Genomic DNA, 22,341 nt, shown 5'->3' with positions numbered 1-22,341 from the left:
TATTTATACATAATAACAGCGAACTATCCCAAAGAGAGGTTAAGAAAATAATTCTATTACAATTTCATCAAAAAGAATAAAATACTTAGGAATAAATTTAACCAAGGAAGTAAAAGATTTTCACCCTTAAAATTATATGACATTGATGAAAGATATTAAAGATATGAATAAAGGGAAAGATATCCTGTGTTCATGGACTGAAAGAATAAAGTTGTTAAAGTTTCCATACTATCCAAAGTATCTATAGATTCAATACAACCCCTATCAAAACTTTAATGGCACTGAGAAAAAAAATTCATATGGAACCACAAAAGACCCAAAATAGCCAAAACAATCTTGAAAAAGAAAAAAAAAAAAAAAAGCAACATCGCAAAAATACATTTCAAAAGTAGAGTAATTAAATGGTTATGGTTATGATTCTGACATAAAAACAGGTATGTAGACCAATGGAAGAGACTAGAAATCTCAGAACTAATCCCATGCATATGCAGACAACTAATATCTGAAAAGGGCACCAAGAATACACTATGGAGAAAGGAAAGTCACTTTGTTGTGCTGGGAAAACTGGATATCAATAAGCAAAAGAATGAAATTGGACTTGAGCTATTGTTTGAATGTTTGCATACTCCAAAATTCATATTTTCATATCTAATGTCTTATGTAATAGTTTTAACAGATGTGTCTTTGGGAGGTAATTAGATCATGAGGGCATGAAATAAATGCCCTTATAAAAGAAGTGTGTTGGTGAAGACATAGAGAAGTTAAAAACCATGCATGCTGTTGGTGGGAATGTAAGCTGGTGTGACCACAAGGAAAAACAGTATGGAAATTCCTAAAATAGTTAAAAGTAAAACTATCCTATGATACAGCATTCCTACATCTAGGCGTATATCCAAAGGAAATTATATCAGTATTTTGAAGAGATATCTGCACCCAATGTTTATTGAAGTATTATTCACAATAGGGGTGCCTCAGTGGTTCAGTGGGTTAAGCCTCTGCCTCTGGCTCAGGTCACAGTCTCTCAGGGTCCTGGAATCGAGCTCCACATTGGGCAATAGACAAGATACAAAAAAACAAAAAACAAAACAAACAAACAAACAAACAAAAAACCCTCTCTTGATGGATGAATGGACAAAAAACATGGGGCCTGAATAATAATGGAATATTATTTGTCTATAAAAAAAGAAAATTCTGCTTTTTAAGACATGGTCGAAGGAGATGTTAAGTGAAATATGCCAGATATAGAAAGGCGAATACTACACGATCTCAGTTATATGTGGTAGTTTAAAAAAAAAAAATTCAGGGAGAGGCAAGATGGCGGGGAAGTTGGAGGAGGTGCCGTTTCAACCTGTACCCTAAAGTGAGCTGATTACCTACCAAAGAACTCCAATCACCCATGAAATCAGCCCGAGATTAGAATTATATACGTCTGGATCTCTATGGGGCCAGAAGATGCCAGTGGGCAGGTAAAGCAGAGTGGGAACATGGGACTGATATCAGAAGATAAACAGAAAGGGGAGGGAGCCACAAGAAGCGACCCATTGAAAAGTAATACCCCAATACGAGAGTGCCCTGCGACTGGGGACCAGCATTAACTTGGAGTCTGGTTGAAAGCACTCAAAAAGAGCAAAGGATCACAGGGGGATATTGTGGAAATCTGCGTGGTTAGGGACAGGGGCTAAAGTCCCTGGACCCAGGACAGCCACCCCTGGCGCTGAGCCAGAGAGAGTGCAGCAAAGAAATCAGGTCTTGGTCCCTGAGCCATGAGCACGTCTGAGAGCGTGTGGGATACGGCTCCCGTGAGGGGCTGGAAGCCTCGCCAGCTGGCAGAAACACACCCTTTTTGCAGTCCCCACGTGTGTGCCATGCTGCGTTACTAGAGCCTGAGTCGCGCCCCACACCCTCCCCCTGATAGAGGCACATGCAGGCGCCAGCCCAGCGCTCTAGACCCAGTACCTGGGAGTCTAGGTACTCCCAGCCCAGGCCACTGGGAAAATCTCAGTGTGCGATCACTGTTTGGAACCTCTCTGGTTGTCTGGAGCTGCCCAGACAGCTGCCGCTGCCATGGTTTTGGGTACAAGCATGAGTTCCTGTGTCCCCAGAAACCGCAATTCACAACATTCTATGCCAGTGGCCAAGGGGGAAATTATGTGTGCTGCAACACCCAGAGGGAAACAGACTGAGGCTTCTCTCTGAGAGTGAGGTCTGGATGCAGTTTGCTTCCTTCTAAACCTCTAAAAACCATCAAAAGCTGTCAAGGTGAGAGAAAACAAACAAACAAACATAAAAACCTCCAGAGAACAAAAGCCTGAAAAAAACAGTTTCCTCAGGATCCACCCCCCTGAGGGGGGCTGGAGGACTTATCTCAGGAAACAGTGCCTGAAAACCCACATGGCAGGCCCCTTCCCCAGAAAGACAAACCGAAAAAAGAAAAAAGAAGAAGAAGGAGGAGGAGGAGGAGGAGGAGGAGGAGGAGAAGAAGAAGAAGAAGAAAAGAGAACAACGACCACTAGTACATAGATACAACTTTAATTTTTAATTCGTTCCCACTATTCTGGTGCAGTTTTGTTTTTTGGTTTTTTTCCCCTTATAGTATGTTTTTATATTTATTTATTTATTTTAATTTTCTGGGTTTTTTTAATAAACATATAATGTATTTTTATCCCCAGGGGTACAGGTCTGTGAATCGCCAGGTTTACACACTTCACAGCACTCACCATAGCACATACCCTTCCCAATGTCCATAACCCCACCCATCTCTCCCAAACCACCTCCCCCAGCAATCCTAAGTTTGTTTTGTGAGATTAAGAGTCACGTATGGTTTGTTTCCCTCCCAATCCCATCTTGTTTCATTTATTCTTCTCCTACCCCCTTAATACCCCATGTGGCATCTCCACTTTCTCATATCAGGGAGATCACATGATAGTTGTCTTTCTCTAATTGACTTATTTCGCTAAGCATGATACCCTCTAGTTCCATCCACATCATCACAAATGGCAAGATTTCATTTCTTTTGATGGCTGCATAGTATTCCATTGTGTATATATACCACATCTTCTTTATCCATTCATCTGTTGATGGACATCTAGGTTCTTTCCATAGTTTGGCTATTGTAGACATTGCTGCTATAAACAATCTGGTGCACGTGCCCCTTCAGATCACTACAGTTGTATCTTTAGGGTAAATACCCAGTAGTGCAATTGCTGGGTCATAGGATAGTTCTATATTCAACATTTTGAGGAACCTCCATGTTGTTTTCCAGAATGGTTGCACAAGCTTGCATTCCCACCAACAGTGTAGGAAGGTTCCCTTTTCTCAACACTCTCGCCAGCATCTGTCATTTCCTGACTTGTTAATTTTAGCCATTCTGACTGGTGTGAGGTGGTATCTCATTGTGTGGTTTTGATTTGTATTTCCCTGATGCCAAGTGATGTGGAGCATTTTTTTCATGTGTCTGTTGGCCATTTGGATGTCTTCTTTGCAGAAATGTCTGTTCATGTCTTCTGCCCATTTCTTGATTGGATTATTTATTCTTTGGGTGTTGAGTTTGTTAAGTTCTTTATAGATTTTGGACACTAGCCCTTTATCTGATATGTCGTTTATAAATGTCTTCTCCCATTCTGTCAGTTGTCTTTTGGTTTTGTTAATTGTTTCCTTTGCTGTGCAAAAGCTTTTGATCTTGATGAAATCCCAATAGTTCATTTTTGCCCTTGCTTCCCTTGCCTTTGGCGATGTTCCTAGGAAGATGTTGCTGCGGCTGAGGTCGAAGAGGTTGCTGCCTGTGTTCTCCTCAAGGATTTTGATGGATTCCTTTCTCACATTGAGGTCCTTAATCCATTTTGAGTCTATTTTTGTGTGTGGTGTAAGGAAATGGTCCAATTTCATTTTTCTGCATGTGGCTGTCCAATTTTCCCAACACCATTTATTGAAGAGGCTATCTTTTTTCCATTCGACATTCTTTCCTGCTTTGTCAAAGTTTAGTTGACCATAGAGTTGAGGGTCTATTTCTGGGCTCTCTATTCTGTTCAATTGATCTATTTGTCTGTTTTTGTGCCAGTACCATGCTGTCTTGATGATGACAGCTTTGGAATAGAGCTTGAAGTCCAGAATTGTGATGCCCCCAACTTTGGCTTTCTTTTTCAATATTCCTTTGGCTATTCGAGGTCTTTTCTGGTTCCATATAAATTTTAGAGATTATTTGTTCCATTTCTTTGAAAAAAATGGATGGTATTTTGATAGGAATTGCATTAAATGTGTATATTGCTTTAGGTAGCATAGACATTTTCACAATATTTTTTCTTCCAATCAAAGAGCATGGAACATCTTTCCATTTCTTTGTGTCTTCCTCAATTTCTTTCATGAGTACTTTATAGTTTTCTGAGTATAGATTCTTAGCCTCTTGTTTAGGTTTATTCCTAGGTATCTTATAGTTTTGGGTGCAATTGTAAATGGGATGGACTTCTTAATTTCTCTTTCTTCTGTCTTGTTGTTGGTGTAGAGAAATGCAACTGATTTCTGTGCATTGATTTTATATCCTGACACTTTACTGAATTCCTGTACAAGTTCTAGCAGTTTTGGAGTGGAATCTTTTGGGTTTTCCACATATAGTATCAAATCATCTGTGAAGAGTGATAGTTTCACTTCTTCTTCACTGATTTGGATGCCTTTAATTTCCTTTTGTTGTCTGTTTGCTGAGGCTATGATTTCTAGTACTATGTTGAATAGCAGTGGTGATAATGGACATCCCTGCCATTTTCCTGACCTAAATGGAAAAGCTTTCAGTTTTTCTCCATTGAGAATGATATTTGCAGTGGGTTTTTCATAGATGGCTTTGATAATATTGAGGTATGTGCCCTCTATCCCTACATTTTGAAGAGTTTTGATCAGGAAGGGATTCTGTACTTTGTTAAATGCTTTTTCAGTATCTATTGAGAGTATCGTATGGTTCTTGTTCTTTCTTTTATTAATGTGTTGTATCACATTGATTGATTTGCAGATGTTGAACCAAACTTGCAGCCTCGGAATAAATCCCACTTGGTCGTGGTGAGTAATCATTTTAATGTACTGTTGAATGCTATTGGCTAGTATTTTGGTGAGAATCTTCGCATCTGGGTTCATCAAGGATATTGGTCTGTAACTCTCTTTTTTGATGGGATCCTTGTCTGGTTTTGGGATCAAGGTGATGCTGGCCTCATAAAATGAGTTTGGAAGTTTTCCTCCATTTCTATTTTTTTGGAACTGTTTCAGGAGAATAGGAATTAGATCTTCTTTAAATGTTTGGTATAATTCCCCTGGGAAGCCGTCTGGCCCTGGGCTTTTGTTTGTTTGGAGATTTTTGATGACTGTTTCAATCTCCTTATTCGTTATGGGTCTGTTAAGGTTTTCTCTTTCTTCCTGATTCAGTTGTGGTAGTTTATATGTCTCTAGGGATGCATCCATTTCTTCCAGATTGTCAAATTTGTTGGCTTAGAGTTGCTCATAGTATATTCTTATAAGTGTCTTTATTTCGTTGGTGTTAGTTGTGATCTCTCCTCTTTCATTCATGATTTTATTTATTTGGGTTCTTTCTCTTTTCTTTTGTATAAGTCTGGCCAGGGTTTTATCAATCTTATTAATTCTTTCAAAGAACTTGCTCTTAGTTTTGTTGATTTGTTCTTTTTTTTTTTTTTTTTTTTTTTTTTTTTGGTTTCTATTTCATTGATTTTTGCTCTGATCTTTATGATTTCTCTTCTCCTGCTGGGTTTAGGGTTTCTTTTTTGTTCTTTCTCCGGCTCCTTTAGGTGTAGGGTTAGGTTGTGTACTTGAGACCTTTCTTATTTCTTGAGAAAGGCTTGTACCACTATATATTTACCTCTCAGGACTGCCTTGGTTGTGTCCCACAGATTTTGAACCATTGTGTTTTCATTATCATTTGTTTCCATGAATTTTTTCAATTGTTCTTTAATTTCCTGGTTGACCCATTCATTCTTTAGAAGGATGCTGTTTAGTCTCCATGTATTTGGGTTCTTTCCAAACTTCCTCTTGTGGTTGAGTTCTAGCTTCAGAGCATTGTGGTCTGAAAATATGCAGGGAATGATCCCAATCTTTTGATACTGGTTGAGACCTGATTTAGGACCCAGGATGTGATCTATTCTGGAGAATGTTCCTTGTACACTAGAGAAGAATGTGAATTCTGTTGCTGTGAAATGAAATGTTCTGAATGTATATGTGATGTCCATCTGGTACAGTGCGTCATTTAAGGCCTTTATCTCCTTGTTGATCTTTTGGATGGATGATTTGTCCATTTTAGTGAGGGGAGTGTTAAAGTCCCCTACTATTATTATATTATTGTTGATGTGTTTCTTTGATTTTGTTATTAATTGGTTTATATAGTTGGCTGCTCCCACATTAGGGGCATAGATATTTAAAAGTGTTAGAGCTTCTTGTTGGACAGATCCTTTGAGTATGATATAGTCTCCTTCCTCATCTCTTATTATAGTCTTTGGCTTAAAATCTATTTGATCTGATATAAGGATTGTCACTCCTGCTTTCTTCTGATGTCCATAAGCATGGGAAATTGTTTTTCACCCCCTCACTTTAAATCTGGAGGTGTCTTTGGGTCTAAAATGAGTTTGTTTTAGGCAACAGATAGATGGTTGTTTTTTTGTTTTTTGTTTTGTTTTGTTTTGTTTTTGTTTTTGTTTTTTTAATCCATTCTGATACTCTATGTCTTTTGATTGGGGCATTTAGCCCATTAACATTCAGGGTAACTATTGAGAGATATGAATTTAGTGTCATTCATTTTATTGCCTGTAAGGTGACTGCTACTGTATATTGTCTCTGTTCCTTTCTGATCTACCACTTGTAGGCTCTCTCTTTGCTTAGAGGACCCCTTTCTATATTTCCTGTAGAGGTGGTTTGGTGCTTACAAATTCTTTCAGTTTTTGTTTGTCCTGGAAGCTTTTAATCTCTCCTTCTATTTTCAATGATAGCCTAGCTGGATATAGTATTCTTGGCTGCATGTTTTTCTCGTTTAGTGCTCTGAATATATCATGCCAGCTTTCTGGCCTGCCAGGTCTCTGTGGCTAAGTCAGCTGCCAATCTAATATTTTTACCATTGTATGTTACAGACTTCTTGTCCCGGGCTGCTTTCAGGATTTTCTCTTTGTCACTAACTCTTGTAAATTTTACTATTAGGTGACGTGGTGTGGACCTATTCTTGTTGATTTTGAGGGGGGTATCTCTGCACTTCCTGGACTTTGATGCTTGTTCCCTTTCCCATATTAGGGATATTCTCTCCAATAATTCTCTCCAGTATACCTTCTGCTCCCCTCTCTCTTTCTTCTTCTTCTGGAATTCCGATTATTCTAATGTTGTTTCATCTTATGGTGTCACTTATCTCTCAAATTCTCCCTTCATGGTCCAGTACCTGTTTGTCCCTCTTTTGCTCAGTGTCTTTATTCTCTGTTATTTGGTCTTTTATATCACTAATTCTTTATTCTGCCTCACTTATCCTAGCAGTGAGAGCCTCTATTTTTGATTGGACCCCATTAATAGCTTTTTTGATTTCAACTTGGTTAGATTTTAGTTCTTTTATTTCTCCAGAAAGGGCTTTTATATCTCCCAAGAGGATTTCTCTAATATCTTCTATGCCTTTTTCAAGGTCGGCTAGAACCTTGAGAATCATCATTCTGAACTCTATATCTGACATATTACCAATGTCTTATTGTTTGGGTCCCTAGCCTTTGGTACTGCCTCTTGTTCTTTTATTTTTGTTTTATATTTGTGGTGAATTTTCCCACCTTGTCATTTTGTCCAGGTAAGAGTATATGAAGGAGCAAGTAAAATACTAAAATGGTGGCAAAGACCTCAGGAAAATAGGCTTTAACCAAATCAGAAGAGATCCCAAATGGTGGGGGGAGAAAGGGGATAAAAAGAGGTTCAGAAAAAAAAAAGAAACAATTAAATAGAAAACAAATAAATAAAAAATATGAAAAAGAAATATATATATATATTAGATAAACTAGTTTAAAAAGATAAGGGTAAAAGTTAAAAAAATTAGCAGAAGAAGAAAAAAATATTAAATTAACTGCAAGACTAAAGAATCATGGGGAGAAAGCCATGAGTTCTGTGCTTTGCTTTCTCCTCCTCTGGAATTTCGCTGCCCTCCTTGGTATTGAACCTGCACTCCTTGGTAGGTGAACTTGGTCCTGGCTGGATTTCTTGTTGCTCTTCTGGGCAGGGGCCTTTTGTATTGATTCTCAAGTGTATGAGACAAAAATTTGATGTTAGGGTGGGAGAAGGTTTAAAGAAACTGTGTCTATTGTTGGAAGTCCATGGACTTATGTTGAGAGATGGGTCTGCAGAGCTGAATGGCTCATGGACATCACTTAAGGTAGCAGCGTGGGGTCAAGAAGATTTTCAGGTTTCTAAGCTCTAGGCATACTTTTAGGAAAAACAGTTTCTATTGACTCCCAGTCCCCTTCCTGCAAGCTCTGTGAGTTCCCAGGAGACTCTTTTTTTATATATATAAATAATTTTTTAATCTATTTACCATCACAGTTAGATGTCCAGTACATCAAATTCCATAATAACCTTTTAACCTGAACTTTTTGATACATATACCTATGTTTTTCTTTTGCTTTTCTATTTTTTAAAATTTTAGTTTAGTTTATTCTTTTTTTATTTATATGTTTTAATATTCATATAGAGTTAAACTTCAAGGTACTCCTCTTTCCCCAATCAATGCTACCCCTATAAGTAAACCAATTTTTAATCCCCCTTTATCTTAGGATACTTGAGTCTTTTAACAAATATATCAAGATACATTCAGGAAGAATCAAAATAAACTTCCTTGCCCACACTGAGAATTTATAACCACTCTCCCATCTTTTTCTTCCGCCAGTGTTTCTATGTATTTGTGTTTGTCCTGATAGTATATAAATCTTATACTTGGGGTTCTTTATTGGTTTTTGTTTCCTTTTTTTGCATATATATATATATATATATATATATATAAATTGAGATTCTTCCTTTTTTTCCTTATACATATATATATTTTTTTCTTGTCATATAATTTATCAGTCTTTTTCTTTGTCTGTTTTTGTTTGTATACTTCATAAATATTATCTTGGGGCCCATTTAAGCTGAGCTTTCTCATTTATCTTTCTTTTGTTTCCCTATCTCTCTCTCTCTCTCTTTTTTTTTTTTTCTTTTTGTTCTCTTTCTTTTTTCTTTCATTTGTGTGAGGACTCTTGGTTTCTCAGAAGCATTCCAGGGTGCACCTTGACCGCAGCATGGTCAATACATCCAGCTACATTCATTCAGCCATCTCTCACAAAAATGACTAGAAGGAGGAATGCCCAACAGAAGAAAAATTGAGAGGATGGACCTTCTGCAACAGAGCTAATGGATATCAACATAGATAATATGTCACAAAGGGAATTCAGGCTAACAATTATCCAGGCAATAGCTAGGTTGGAAAAAGCCATGGATGACAAAATGGAATTGATTAGGGCAGAAATAAAAGCTACCAGGGATGATGTTCACAATGTTAGGGCAGAACTAAAAGCCACCAGGGATGATGTTCACAATGTTCTTAATGAGTTCCAATCTAATCTAAATTCCCTCAAAGCTAGGGTAACTGAGACAGAAGATAGAATTAGTATCTGGAGGACAAACAGATAGAGAGAAAGGATTAGGAGGAAGCCTGGAACAAACAGCTTAGAAGCCACAAAAACAGAATTAGTGAAATAAATAATGCCATGAAACGTTCCAAAGTCAGAATTGTTGAAATCCCTGAAGGGGAGGAGAAAGAAAAAAGTGTAGAACATATAGTGGAACAAGTTCTCCATGAAACTTTTCCCAATCTCATGGATGGTACCAGCATTCATGTACTAGAGTCAGAAAGGTCTCCCCCAAGATTATAGATTCTCAAAAGTCCTTGAGACACCTGATGGTAAGAATGAAGAATTATAATTGTAAACAGGCCCTCTTGAAGGCAACTAGGACAAAGAAGCTCATTATATACAGAGGAAAGCCCATCAGAATAATGTCAGACCTGTCCACAAAAACATGGCAATCCAGAAAGGGCTGGAAAGATATATTCAGGGCATTAAATGAGAAGAACATGCAGCCAAGAATACTTTATCCAGCAAGACTGCATTCAAAATGGATGGAGGGATAAAGAATTTCCAAGACCGGCAAGGCTTAAAAGAGTATGAGACCACCAAGCAACACTGCAGGAAGTATTAAGGGGAGTTCTATAAATGAGGAAAAATTCTAAGAATAGCATTGAACAGAAATATAGAGACAATCTACAGAAAGAAAGACATAACATGATGGTAACAAAGGTAACATGATGTCAATAAAAACGTATCTCTCAAAAATCACTCTCAATGTGAATGTCTTAATGTGCCCATAAAACGACACAGGGTTGCAGATTGGATAAAAAGACAGGAACCATCCATATGTTGTCTACAAGTGACCCATTTTGAACCTAAAGATATACCCAGACTGAAAGTGAAGGGATGGAGAAGCACCTTTCATGCCTATGGGCCTCAAAAGAAACTATAAACTCCCAGAATTGAACCAGGAAGAAATTGACAACCTGAATAGACCAGTATCTAGTAACGAGATTGAAGCAGTGATCAAAAACCTCCGAAAAAACAAGAGCCCAGGACCTGATGGATTCCTTGGGGAATTCTACCGAACTATCAAAAAAGAAATAACACCTCTTCTCTTGAAGCTGTCTCAAAAAGTTGAAGCAGAAGGAAAACATTCAGACTCTTTCTATGAAGCCAGCATTACCCTGATCCCCAAACCAGACAAAGACCCTACCAAAAAGGAGAATTTCAGACCAATATCACTGATGAATATGGATACTAAGATTCTCAACAAGATCCTAGCAAACAGGATCCAACATCACATTAAAAAGATTATCCACCATGACCAGGTGGGATTCATCCCTGGGCTACAAGGATGGTTCAACATTTGCAAATCAATCTATGTGATAGAACAAATTAATATGAGAAGAGAGAAGAACCACATGGTCCTCTCAATCGATGCAGAAAAAGCATTTTACAAAATCCAGCATTCATTCCTGATTAAAATGCTTCAAAGTATAGGGAGGGAGGGAACATTCCTGAGCTTCATAAAATCTATCTATGAAAACCCCACAGCAAATATCATCCTCAATCGGAAAAAGCTCACAGCCTTCCCGTTGAGATCAGGAACACAACAAGGATGCCCACTCTCACCGCTCTTGTTCAACATAGTATTAGAAGTACTAGCAACAGCAATCAGACAACAAAGAGAAATAAAAGGTATCCAAATTGGCAATGAAGAAGTCAAACTTTCTCTCTTCGCAGTTGACATAATTCTATATATGGAAAACCCAAAAGACTCCACCCCCAAACTACTGGAACTCATACAGCAATTCAGCAAGGTGGCAGGATACAAAGTCAATGTACAGAAATCAGTGGCTCTCTTATACACTAACAATGAAAATACAGAAAGGGAAATTAGAGAATCGATTCCATTTACTATAGCACCAAGAACCATAAGATACCTGGGAATAAACCTAGCCAAAGAGGTAAAGGATCTGTATTCAAGGAACTATAGAACACTCATGAAAGAAATGAAGAAGACACAAAAAGATGGAAGACCATTCCATGCTCTTGGATCGGAAGAATAAACATTGTTAAAATGTCTATACTGCCTAAAGCAATCTATAATTTTAATGCCATTCCAATCAAAATTCCACTGATATTTTTCAAAGAGCTGAAGCAAATGATCCAAAAATTTGTATGGAATCAGAAGAGACCCCGAATTGCTAAGGAAATGTTGAAAAACAAAAATAAAACTGGGAGCATCACGCTACCTGATTTCAAGCTTTACTACAAAGCTGTGATCACCAAGACAGCATGATACTGGCATAAAAACAGACACATAGACCCATGGAACAGAGTAGAGAGCCCAGATATGGACCCTCAACTCTATGGTCAAATAAGCTTCGATAAAGCAGGAAAAAATATACAGTGTAAAAAGGCAATCTCTTCAATTAGTGGTGGTGGGAAAATTGGACAGCTATATGTAGAAGAATGAAACTCAACCATTCTCTTTCACCGTACACAAGGATAAACTCAAAATGGATAAAAGACTTCAATGTGAGACAGGAATCCATCAGAATCCTAGAGGAAAACATACGCAGTAATCTTTTTGATATCAGCCACAGCAACTTCTTTCAAGATATGTCTCCAAAGGCAAAGGAAACAAAATTGAAAATGAACTTTTGGAACTTCATCAAGATCAAAAGCTTCTACACAGCAAAGGAAACAGTCAACTAAAGAGGCAACCCAAGGAATGGGAGAAGATATTTGAAAATGACAGTATAGATAAAAGGTTGATATCCAGGATCTATAAAGAACTCCTCAAACTCAACACACACAAAACAGATAATCATGTCAAAAAATGGGCAAAAGATATGAACAGACACTTCTCCAATGAAGACATACAAGTGGCTATCAGACACATGAAAATATGGGCGTCATCACTAGCCATCAGGGTGATTCAAATTAATACCACATTGAGATACCACCTTCCCTGAGTTAGATTCACCAGAATTAGCAAGACAGGAATTAACGTGTGTTGGAGAGGATTTGGAGAAAGGGGAACCTTCTTACAGTGCTGGTGGGAATGCAAGTTGGTGCAGAAACTTTGGAGAACAGTGTGAAAATTCCTTAAGAAATTAAAAATAGAGCTTTCTTATGATCCTGCAATTGCACTACTGGGTATTTACCCCAAAGATACAGATGTAGTGCAAAGAAAGGCCATCAGTACCCCAATGTTTATAGCAGCAATGGCTACGGTCACCAAACTGTGGAAAGAACCAAGATGCCCTTCAACGGATGAATGGATAAGGAAGATGTGGTCCATATACACTATGGAGTATTATGCCTCCATCAGAAAGGATGAATAGCCAACTTTTGTATCAACATGGACGGGACTGGAAGAGATTATGCTGAGTGAAATCAGTCAAGCAGAGAGAGTCAATTATCATATGGTTTCACTTATTTGTGGAGCATAACAAATAACATGGAGGACATAGGGAGATGAAGAGGAGAAGGGAGTTGAGGGAAATTGGAGGAGGTGAACCATGAAAGACTGTGGACTCTGAAAAACAACCTGAGGGTTTTGAAGGGTCGGTTGGTGGGAGAGTGGGGGAGCCAGGTGGTGGGTATTATGGAGGGCACATATTGCATGAGGCACTGGGTGTGGTGCAAAAACAATGAAATCTGTTACACTGAAAAGAAAAAAAAAAAAAAAACCAAAAAAATAAAAAGTCAAATTCGTAAAAGCAGGGAAAAGAATGATGATTACCAGGTACTGGAGGTTGGGGAAACGTTCAAAATCTACAAATATTTAGTTAAGAGATGAGTGAGTTCTGGGGCACCTGGATGGCTCAGTCAGTTTATCCTCTGCCTTTGGCTCAGGTCATAAGCCCAGGATCCTGGGATCAAGCCCCTCATCAGGCTCCTTGCTTAGTGTGAAGTCTGTATCACCCTCTCACTCTGCCCCTACCTCCCCCCTGCTCATGCTCTCTATCTCTCTCTTCTGTTAACTATCTCAAATACATAATTTTTTTCAAAAGATGAGTAAGTTCTAAGGCTCTAATATACAGCATGGTGGCTCTACTTAATAATACTGTATTGTTTACTTGAAATGTGCTAAGAGTAAAATTTAAGTGGCCTTCATGAAGTGAAAAAAAATTATGTGAGGTAATAGATGTCCTCATTAGCTTCGTAATGATAACCACTTCACAATGAATACATATATCAAATCATCACACATTGCATCTTAAATATATACAATTTCGATTAGTTAATTATACCTCAAAGAGCTAGATTAAAAAGAATTTTATACTGTATTATTCGATTTATATAACATTCTGGAAAAGATAAAATGATAGGAATAGAAAGGGATCAGCATTTTTCAGCATAGGGTTAGAGGCTAGGGTAGAAGGGGAGTACAATGATGCATGGGGAATTATTTGGGGTGAAGAAACGCTTGTACATTTTTTGTGATGCGATTACATAACTGTATGTGTCAAAATGTGCTGAACTTAGACTCAAAAGAATGAATGATGTACTGTGAAGATTACATCTTATATATGAGTGGGAAAAGGCAGATTTTCTACATTCAAACAATAGACACTTGGAAAGTAGAAGATATTCTATTTGCAAAACAACTTAAAATAAGTTTACTCAAAAAAACTAAATTTACAAAGAAATATACTGGGTCTATATAAAAACCAAAAAAAAAAAAAAACCTTAGGTGAAAAGAACTACCCAGCTTTTGGGTGAGAATTCTTAATTCTCTAAAGCTATTAACTATTTCTAAATCAAATCATACTGAAAACACAAAATAGGGACGCCTGGGTGGCTCAGTTGGTTAAGCAGCTGCCTTCGGCTCAGGTCATGATCCCAGGGTCCTGGGATCGAGTCCCACATCGGGCTCCTTGCTCAGCAGGGAACCTGCTTCTCCCTCTGCCTCTGCCTGCCTCTTTGTCTGCCTGTGCTCGCTCGCTCTCTCTCCCTCTGTCTCTGGCAAATAAATAAATAAAATCTTTAAAAAGAAAACACAAAATAGATATAACTTTTACTAGAGTGGCCTATTAAAATTTTATTTTCAAACATAAATATGTTTAAATAATAAATACAGCTCTGATAAGGAATGGTAAGAAGTACTAAGCTTTTCACATATTTTAGTGTCTTACAAATTAAGTGTAATTACATTACATCTTAAATGGCAGGAAAATATAAGTATATACCTCAACAAATGCCCACCTAGAAAAATAAATAAAATTTAATCCCTAATTAAATGGTTACATCAAAGTGTAGATGGATCAAAAACTTAGCATAAAATATTAAACCACGGGACAATTAAACAATTAAATGTTGAAAATCATGTGGAAGAATATTTTTAACATTGAAATAGGGAAGTCTTTCTGAGAAAGATACAAAGGTCAAAGAAATTAATAGATTTGATTATGGGGGCACCTGGGTGGCTCAGTGGGTTAAAGTCTCTGCCTTTGGCTCAGGTCATGATCCCAGGATCATGGGATCGAGCCCCGCATTGGGCTCTCTGCTCAGGTGGAGCCTGCTTCTCCCTCTCCCCTCTCTCTGCCTGCCTCTCTGCCTACTTGTGATCTCTTTCTTTCTGTCAAATAAATAAATAAAATCTTAAAAAAATAGATTTGATTATGTATATGTAAAATATTTCTACATGACCAAATATATTCAACACAAAATAAGAACATCCAAACTAAATCTTAGGTTAGAAAAATACTTACACAATGGTGAAAGGGATAATGTCTTTAATGCCTGATTAAGTCATAAAAATCCATATGGAAAAGAGCAACAATCAAACAAAACATGGAAAAGTCAATAATAGATAATTCACAAAAGATGAATACAAATAATTTTAAGCATGTGAATCAAATTCAATTATATTTACTGAATTTCAATTATAGTAAAAAATTAAATACAATGTTTTTAACAATCAGAATCTCAAATACTATAAATATTCATCGAGAACTTGTTGAGAATGTGCACAAACTCTAAACTGAGGGATGTAGCGTAGTTTGGTACTCGCTTATGGATGGCAATTTGGCAATAACTGTGAACATCAATGATTTTAAATATACCTACCAACTGGTCAAACAATTGCACTGCTAAAAACTCATAATCAGAAAATCTCTAAAAGACTTCACTGCAAAGCTATTTATCATAGAAAAACATTCAGGAAAACATGACAAATACTGGAAACACTAATTTAACTATATATCTTTATTAAGAAGTTTTAGGCAGGGGCTCCTGGGTGGCTCAGTGGGTTAAGCCTCTGCCTTCAGCTCAGGTCATGGACTCAGGGTCCTGGGATCAAGGCCCACATCAGGCTCTATGCTCAGCTGGGAACCTGCTTCCCCTCTCTCTCTGCCTGCCTCTCTGTTTAATTGTGATCCCTCTCTCTGTCAAATAAAAGAATAAAATCTTAAAAAAAAAAAAAAAGAAGTTTTAGGCAGTAGGAGGAACATAAGTATGAGTTACATCTATATACCGGTATGGAAAGATCTTCAGGAAGTGAAGTAGTAAATTCAGAAGTTAGACAGAAAGGAATACACATACATGAAAATATGATTTTTGTAAGCAAAGATTATTAATTGAACAATCTTAGGAACAATAGCAATCTCAGTACAATGATGCATATGGAAGAACAGGGAGACTCTGGTGAGGGACAGATAGGATGTTCATGCCACACCATTTCCTCTTGGTAAGGATTCTATTTTTAAGATTTATTTTATCTATTTTTTGCTTAGGTATATCTTAAAAAGTAAAATGTTACACAAAAAGACATCATATGAAAAGAAATTAAATAGAGAAGATAGACTATATAAAAGAAATATTTTAAAAATGAAAAGAATAAAGATAAAAGACAAGAAACTGACCAAAAATAGAATTATGAATGAGATGAAAAGTAACAAAAGTAAACGTAGCAATTATTATGAATTAGTATAACTCTATAAATATTTGACTCTTTCACTGCACATTATTTGTTGCATTTACAGTAAAATGGACTTTAACATTTGAGGAGATTGACGATAATGTTAAATTGCTTCATTCATGATAGATGATGCACTTACTTATTTCATAGCATTTGTCATCTCAGAATTTCTCAGAGTGTAGATCAGTGGGTTCAGCATGGAGGTTACGACTGTGTAAAACACACTATGATTTGTTAATGGGGAAGGTCTTAGCATGTATTACATATATGAAAATACATGGAACAAGGAAAAAGACCACCACAATGATGTGGGAACCACAGGTCTGGAGGGCTTTCTGCATCCCTTCTAAACTAAAGTTCTTTAGAGAGTGCAAGACGACACCCTAAGAGATGAGCAAGAGCACAAACACAATAGTGCAGATCATCCCTCCATTAGCCACCACTAATAAACCAATGACATATGTGTCAGTACAAACCAATTTCATTAAGGGGTACATGCCACAGGAAAAATAGTCAATGATATTGGGACTATAAAATGGGAACCCATTAATAGTATACTAACTTGAATTACTGAATGCAGAAAACCTCCAATCCAGGACACTACCAGTAGCACACACATACCCACTGCCTCATGATCACCAAATAATGCAAGTGCTTACCAGATGGCCCCATAACGGTCATAGGCCATGACTAGCAGAAGGAAGACCTCTGAGCCACCAAAAAGGTATTCAGTAAATAGCTGAGTCATACAAGATTAGAAGGATATGGTATTTTCTGCAAACAACAAATCTGAAATCAATCTGGGGCAAATGCAAGAGGAATAAGTGACATCCATAAAAGACAAGTTAGCAAGAAACAAGTACATAGGTGACCCAAGGGTCTTAGTGACAGCTATAGTCACCACAATGAGCACGTTGCCCATCACAGTCAAAATACAGAAGAGCAAGAACATAACAAGAAGGACCTTCTATTCCTTTGGATCCCGGGTGAGGCCCAAGAGGACAAAGTAAGTTATACTGTTTCTTAGGTCCATCTAGTGTGGTTGGGAGTGACTTCTCCTATTGGAACCAGGTGATCTACAAAACAGGAGAGAAAGCATTTAAATGCATTATAAGGTTAGTCTTTTTTTTTTTTTTTTAAAGATTTTATTTATTTAAGAGAGAGAGACAGTGAGAGAGAGCATGAGAGGGGAGAAGGTCAGAGAGCGAAGCAGACTCCCCATGGAGCTGGGAGCCTGATGTGGGACTCGATCCCGGGACTCCAGGATCACGCCCTGAGCCGAAGGCAGTCGTCCAACCAACTGCGCCACCCAGGCGTCCCTAAGGTTAGTCTTTTATTGATTCATTCAATTAAGAGATTGTGTAAAAGATTGTGGCAGGAGTACCTATTTGTGTCACAGACATTGTGATTTCCAAGTTGAACAAGTTGTGGGCTCCTACACTCAATGATAGCATACATAATAATATTCGATAAAATATGTGCCAATATAAAGGTAGTCACACAATGCAAAGGTCAAGGGTAAGAATATATCAACCAAATAGCAATCAAAGAAGGTTTTACAGAGGAAGCACTCCTTCCTGAAATATAAAGGAGAAGTGGAAGGACAAGAGGGCAAGGGAATTCCATGTAAGTGTGCAGTTTATACTTGAGACCCATTTAGGGTAACTGATATATTCAAAGTGAGTGGGATAAATAGGAATGGAAAGTCACTTCCCTGGATTGTCTTTTCCCTCACTGAGACCTCTTTCTTAGGGTTTTTGGTTGGATATGCCCCCTTTTCCTAACCAATAAACGCATCCAAAGTACTTCAGAGTTTCTCTCTCCTTTAATTTTTAAGCTTTATATAGGGAACATCACCAACTATAGATATTTCCAATTGGATACCAACTCAGTCCGTACAAAAATATTTTTTTTTAATTTCACCATAATTATAGTGTTCTACATTTTATTAAATGGTACTACCTTCCATGTCATTGCTCAGACAGGAAATATCATTCTGCCTTCCATACCTTTCTTGTTCTCATATCACATATTGATACCTTTAACAAATCTTATTATCCCCCCTGAAAATAGATCACAAACTTGGTCATTTCCCTTCTCTCCACACTTCTTCTAGCCCACTGCACAAGCCATCTCCAATGTCCTTTCCCTTTCATTCTATCCTCTATCAGTTTGTTTGGATGCAGCCGAAATAATCCTTTTTGAATCTGATTCTGATCTGATCCTTCCCTGCTCACAACATCTAGAGTGGATTCCAATCTCTCAATCATAATTTAATGAATCACGTTTCATATTTCCCGTAACAGGAACTGTAATTCCCATTCTGTAGTTGAACAAACTGAGAATCTGAACATCTAAATAATTTTCCCAAGTTCACCCTAAGTGATAAAACTAGAATTTGAAATGGTGCTCACATTATCTCAAAGTGATCTAACTAAAGCCTCTGCCTTTGGCTAAGGTCATGATCCCAGGATCCTGGGATCAAGCCCTGCATCAGGCTTTCTGCTCAGCAGAGAGCATGCTTCCCTCTCTTGCTCTCTTTGCCTGCCTCTCTGCCTACTTGTGATCTCTGCCTGTCAAATAAATAAATAAAATCTTAAAAAAAAAAAAAAAAGATAGTCACACAATTGCAAAGCCTGGCTTCCACTATTTACTGTTAGTTTTACCTTGTGTAGGCATATCCACAATCTGAAGGAACATGTTTTACTCATTCACAGGGACCTGGAATTCTTCTGTCGTCCAGGTTGATAAGAGAGGACAAAAAGCTGCATTATTACTTGAGGATATATTTTATTTCATTTGTCTATCCATTTTCTCCATGGAGTTTTCCGATTATTTAGATTTTACTTTTATTTGCACTGTAGATTACTTCAGAGGAATTCCATATTCCACACAGCAAAACAAAGATTATCACATTAGGAAAGGTATCAAAAACAAAAATAAAAACAAAACACAACAACGACAAAACAACAACAACAACAACAACAAAAAAAAAAAACCACAAGGAAATCCTATCCTTACATAAAGAGATAGCCACCAGCAATTTCTCAAAGAGACTTTTCTCAAGCAACTACTTTGTTACTAATTTCTAAATAGAAAATACCATTCAAGCAGAGAGAGTCAATTATCATATGGTTTCATTTATTTGTGGAGCATAACAAATAGCATAGAGGACATGGGGAGATAGAGAGGAGAAGGGAGTTGGGGGAAATTGGAAGGGGAGGTGAATCATGAGAGACTATGGACTATGAAAACCAATCTGAGGGTTTTGAAGGGGCGGGGCGTGGGAGGTCGGGGTACCAGGTGGTGGGTATTATAGAGGGAACGGATTGCATGGAGCACTAGATGTGGTGCAAAAATAATGAATACTGTTATGCCGAAAATAAATAAAAAAAGGAAAGAAAATACCATTCAGTTGGTTAGTCCTTCTTATTCTATGGTATCTGTTTGACCAGAAGAGTTGACTTGAAATTTCGAGAGGCTTCTCATTTTTCATAGGTAATGCTTTAAGCTTATGAAGGACCTTCTGAAAATTTTATCAGTTCTTTAGAGCATAGTGTCTTCTTCCCTATAGGGTCAAAGATCAGTAGACTTTTCTTCCCTTCTAATCACATTTATCATTAAGTCCTAGAGTTAGAAAGTGTCCAAGACTGATTCTTGTTTAATTGCATTTACTGGAATTTTCACAAAAATCTGAAAGCACATTTAAATGCAAAGATAATACTAGACTAAATCATATAATGAAGGTCTGAAAGACATGACATGGAGAAAAAAAAAATAGTCTTCAAACCATTATCAGACCTTTACCAGTCACGAATAAAATTTCAGCCAGTCATTTTTTCTGGTAGAGATAATATTATCATTTATTTCCCCACTTAGCAGAGTAAGTTCTTATTCATTTATTTATTTTTAGATTTTATTTATTTGACAGACAGAGATCATAAGTAGGCAAGTAGGCAGAGAGGTAGGCAAGGGGAGGGAGGAGTGAGCAGTCTCCCTGCTGAGCAGAGATCCCATTGCGGGTTTTGATCTCAAGATTCTGGGATCATGACCTGAGTCAAAGGCAAAAGCTTTAAGCCACTGAGCTACCCAGGTGATCCCATAGTTAGTTTTCCTTCATTTTATTTAATACTGAATCTATTCTGTCTAAAAGTGTGGTTACATATATTAAGTATTCACAAATTTAAATTTAATGTCTATGCAAGGTTTTGTTTTTGTTTTTCAGTTTTTGTAATTATAATTTTTTAGTATTTTTTTAATGGAATACCTATGTTAACAAGAAATGTGTTATGAGTGAGGATACAGCAATTAATGAACGGGGGGAAAATCACAAACAAGGTCTTTTCTGCAGGAACCTTATATTCTCATAATAGTCAGTAAATAAAGGAACAATTTGATAAACTAATTACAGTCACCATCTAATAAGAGAGAAAAGAAAGTACTCAGGGAGAATTCTTCTATGGAGAAGGTGATCAGAGAAGGCCTTTCTTCAAATGTCATGTTAAAGAGGAGTTGTAAAGGATAGAGAGTGGCTACCACAGAATCACTGTTATAGGTAGTAAAATTAGGTAAACATTCTAATTAACTTGTTCTCATTTCACTGACGGCATGACCTATATGTAGAAAAAGCTAAATTTTTCACAGCTATTTTTATTCCAATGGTATTGTGAAATGCAGTGGTGAGCATGGACACTCTGATCTTTTTCTTGATTAGAGTGGAAAAGCTTTCAATGTTTCCTGCTGAGTTTGGTGTTAGTTGTGGATCTATCATATATGACCATTATTATATTAAGTTACATTCCGTCTATGAAAGTTTTTTTTAATCAAGAAAACATGGAATTTCTGTTGTTACCAATTAATAATCCATAGAAGATTAAGGAAACTATCTTTTACTAGAACATCAGAAAAAACAAAATACTTAAGAATAAGCTTAAACAAGGACCCATAAGTCTTCTATGCTGAAAAACTGTAGTGTAGTTGAAAGATATTCTGGAAGACACAAATAAAAGGGAGGAAAAACATTCATGAATTTATATGGTTCATGCTATTAAGTTGTCAGTGTTAGTTAAAGTGATCTACAGATTCAAAGCAATTCCTACTAAAATTTAAAAAAAAAAAGTTTTCTTCCAGAAATAGAAAAATCCATCTTAAAATTCAGATGGAAAATCAAGGCATGCCCAGCAGCCAAATAATCCTGCGGTAACAAACAAACAATTGGAAGACTTCCTGGTTCTAAAAATAACTAAAAAGTACAGTAATCAAAACTTTGTGATATTGGCATAAAGGCAGACACAACAATGGAATAAAATACAGATCCTAGAAATAAACCTTTGCCTGCATGTTCAAATGATTTTCAACAGATAACAGAGCATTCATTGGGAAAGGACATATGATTCAAAAAATAGTACTGTGAAACTGGACATCCACATGCAAAAGAATGAAGTTCAACCCTTAATCACATACACCATACACAAAAATTGAATCAAAATGGATCAGAGACCTATACTACCACCTAGAACTATGAAACTCTTAGAAGAAACTTCATAATTTTGGATTTGGTAACAATTTCTTGGGTAGGACACCAAAACTACAGACAAGAAAATAAAAAACAACCTCATGACTTACACTTTATCAAATTTAAGAATTTTTCTACATCAAAACACACTATCAACAGAGAGAAAAGGCATCCCACAAATGAGAGAAGATATCTGAAATTGATTTATTCAATAAGCGGCTGGTATCCAGATTATGTAACAAATTTATACATCTTAAAAGCACACATAACAAAAGAAGAAGAAGAAG

The 22,341-nt window shown here is 37.0% G+C and overlaps 1 pseudogene; it reads right to left on the bottom strand.

Moving 5' to 3' along the window:
- Nucleotides 1–16,678: 16,678 nt before the first annotated feature.
- On the bottom strand, nucleotides 16,679–17,572 carry LOC122914355 (annotated as a pseudogene).
- Between the last annotated feature and the right edge of the window lie 4,769 nt (nucleotides 17,573–22,341).

This window comes from Neovison vison, chromosome 7 (genome assembly GCF_020171115.1).
Source record: "Neovison vison isolate M4711 chromosome 7, ASM_NN_V1, whole genome shotgun sequence".
Taxonomy (NCBI): domain Eukaryota; kingdom Metazoa; phylum Chordata; class Mammalia; order Carnivora; family Mustelidae; genus Neogale; species Neogale vison.
The sequence above is the reverse complement of the archived record's forward strand: the minus strand, read 5'-3'. Positions and strand labels throughout refer to the sequence as shown.